Source organism: Rhincodon typus, chromosome 33 (genome assembly GCF_021869965.1).
Source record: "Rhincodon typus isolate 14 chromosome 33, sRhiTyp1.1, whole genome shotgun sequence".
In the NCBI taxonomy this organism is placed as follows: domain Eukaryota; kingdom Metazoa; phylum Chordata; class Chondrichthyes; order Orectolobiformes; family Rhincodontidae; genus Rhincodon; species Rhincodon typus.
In genome coordinates this window covers 17,340,883-17,344,247 of record NC_063364.1, presented here as the reverse complement: position 1 = coordinate 17,344,247, position 3,365 = coordinate 17,340,883, and the positions used below count along the sequence as shown (strand labels likewise).

The 3,365-nt window shown below is 37.4% G+C and overlaps 1 protein-coding gene across 3 annotated transcripts in view; it reads right to left on the bottom strand.

Moving 5' to 3' along the window:
- Positions 1 to 3,019, bottom strand: part of shc1 (SHC (Src homology 2 domain containing) transforming protein 1) — a 67,799-nt gene extending 64,780 nt beyond the window's left edge. For all 3 annotated transcript variants that reach the window (XM_048615705.1, XM_048615706.1, XM_048615707.1), the window contains exon 1: positions 2,960 to 3,019. The gene's annotated coding sequence lies outside the window, so the exon portion shown is untranslated. The remainder of the gene's footprint in view (positions 1 to 2,959) is intronic.
- Between the last annotated feature and the right edge of the window lie 346 nt (positions 3,020 to 3,365).

Here is a 3,365-nt window from a genome sequence, read left to right as displayed (position 1 = left end):
ATCTCATTGAAATACAGGAGTGTGTTGTCTTCAACATAATCTTATAATTGCTTTGTGAAGATATGACTCATTGCTGGCTTCATTGTATATTTAGCTGCCTAGGCCCTAAACTCAGGAATTCCCTCCCTAGATCCTTCCTCTCCCACTTTTTCTTTAAGACCTATCTCAAAGTCTAAATCTTTGACCGATTTCTAACACATTCTTAAGTCACTTTGTGTCAAACGTTCTTTGATAATGATCCTATTAAAAACATTGAAAGTTTTACTATATTAAAAGACACTATATAATTACAAGCTGTTGTTGTTACTGGCATTTACGCTCCAAGTGGTCTTTTTACATAGCTTTTCACATAATTCTGCCAGCAAATTATTTTATTCCTTTCTTCCACATATGCTTATCTGGGCTCCACTTAAATGCATCCATGCTATTCACCTCAACTATCCTTGTGGTAGCAAGTTCCACATTCCAATCTCTTATTATTTGCCATCCCATATACTGATAATAATAGCATTAATTCGACTAACAGTCTATCTTTTACAAAATACAACAATATGTCAAGTAGCTCTGATTTTATATGTGGCTTGCACTGAGAAGGAAGAGGAAAGCCAGTTAGAGGAGATTTTAATAGCTTTGAAAACACACTTTGCATCCCATATTAACATTACTTATGGACAGTGAGTGTTCAACATCAGAGCTTGGAGAGAGAGAGAGACTATTGATCAGAATGTGGCCACACTGCTACATCTCGCTGATCATGTGAATTTGGACAGTTGAGAAAGTTCCAATTTTCTAGGCATTGCAAGTACAGAATAAGTGTATGCACATCACTTGATTGCATTTGATTCATGTTAACTTCAAGTGCTTGTATTAGCCACAGTACATGTTGATATATTGGCTGAAGGAGCAGTGAAACACTAAGACAGACTGCTGTGACTTCCCACATGACATGTTCCATCCCATCAGAGTTAGCATTATCTTGTTATAGGAGATTCTACCACGAAGGCCTGTTTACTGAGAAAAGAGAAACCTACTCTGAATCAAACCATCAATATGTGCAGAAACTCTGAAATAGTCAACCGTCAGCTAGGGGCTGATAAATGTGAAAACAGATATTGGCATTATCCTGAAAGACATTCCAGGCTGAGCAAGAACAATATATAGGAAAAAATAGTAAGAAATATTTGTAGAAAAGCCAGCAGAAAGACCAAGGCTAGAGGGTGGGATATAAATACCGGGGAGAATATCACAAAAGGTAAAAGGAGAATATACCCAGCACAAGGAATGCAATGCTCTACCTGAATGAGGCTGAATTACTTTGCATGCAAGTGTTTAGCAAGAAAGAAGCAAAGCAAGACTAGAAATGTGGCTACTGGGGAACTGCCATTTGATGATTCAGATACAAAATTTTACACATTCCATTTGGACCCTAGTTTACAGTTCCCTGGCAGCATGTATCAGCGCACATACCTGATCCCAGTGATATCTATGAACTAAGGGATAGGATGGACTATTTATTTTCGAAGTCAATTGTCGGTGCAATGTAACTAGTTGTGCCATTCCTGACCTGGAAATATTTGATGCTTACTGTGAAGGTCTGATTTTCTGATCATGCACATGGCCTTGCCAGAGCCAAAATGTTCATCCCACAAACACAGGACAATTTCCCCTCCTGTCATTTGAAACTCCCTATAGGAATGAGTACAAGAAGTCTAAACCCTGGGACAACATAAAAGTGTTCTGTTCCACTCTGTTGGTCAAGGTGTTTAACTGGGAGTCAATGTCAATCAATCATCACGAACAGGATGAAGGTGAATTGGGCTTCGTGTGCGTTACAATGTGATCAACTCAGTTCTAGATGATTACAATAAAATTCATCATCTAAGTGGTTATTGGATAAGACAGTTAAGAAAGTTCCAATTTTCTAGGCATTGCAAGTACAGAATAAGTGTATGCACATCACTGTTTCTGATTACATATGATTCATGTTAACTATCAAGTGCTTGTGTTAGCCACAGTACAAGTTGATATATTGGCTGAAGGAGCAGTGAGACACTAAAACAGACTGCTGTGATTTCCCACATGACATGTTCCATATCTCAGTTACATTGTTGAAAGAAAGTTCCTCGAATAACATCCTTAAAAACAAAGTAGGGCAGTACTTTAACTGCAGCTGGAGGCAAGCTTCAAATAATCAGGAATATAAGAACGCTATAAATACCTCACTGAGTAAACATAAAAGACGAAGCAAAAATAGTAGAGAATGAATCCCTCTATGGCAGGAATGGACAGAGATGGACTGCAGAACTTGGCCATATCCCCATCTCAGTGGAGGTAGGGACGGAGCAGCAGTTCATGGCTCTATCTGCATTTAGTGAGTTGAAATAATAATGCATATTTCGTGCAATTAATGTGTCAAATCTGATGCAAAAGTAATTAATTAACACAGATCCAAATTCAGAGATCTGTTGCTATCTTTTCTCTGGCTTCAATGCCCTTTTGGACTGGAAGCAAATAAAGATCTCCTTAGATTTTAATGGATCACCCCTTTAGTTCTGAGCAGTAACCATATTCCTTTCGTACTCAGTATTGGCACCACTTTGTCAATCTTAGTATTACTTTGGCTGAAATTAACGAATTCTTAAATGTACTTGATATGAAGAAACTGAGCTAAAAGGAGGGTAATGGGCAGTTTCATTTTCCAATTTAACTAGTCTAAGTGAAGCCAGTAATTCCCCATTTACATTAGCAAATCAGAGCTACAAGTGTGGCAGGATCTGGAGGAGAAGGTAAAAGAAGCATGAAGTGGAAGTGCCAGTTTCAGAATGCTGCTAGAGAGCAACTGATGAAGCTATTAGCTTGAAAAAATATGCTCAATGTCTTCCAATCAAGTACATTAATTGACAAAAGACAAATGCTCAGATTACAGTTTGGATTCTTTTCAAAGATAACGTCTACTTACAAGCAAAATGATTTCTCTTCAATGTTCAGTAAGACCAAACAACTGCAGCACACAACCCGTCAGAGACAAAAGGGGAACTTGGTGTTACATAGTTATACAGTGTGTTATAAGCAGAAAAAAAGGAGGAAGTAATGGGAGTATTATCTAGAAATGTATTTTAAAACTATTACTGTTTCTTCTTTGTTACTAGGTTATATTGCCCTGCACAGCCACTTATTAGTATATGAAGTAGTAGCTATCTATTAATTTACAACAATACTAAAAATATGAATTGCATTTGACTATTGACCAAGGAAATATTTTGTTGTATAACAGTAAAGTTATAATGAACTCTTACGGGACAAGTCTAAATATTCCTGTTGGAAGTCCCACCATTGTCTAGAGATTATGTACCATTGGTAGAATG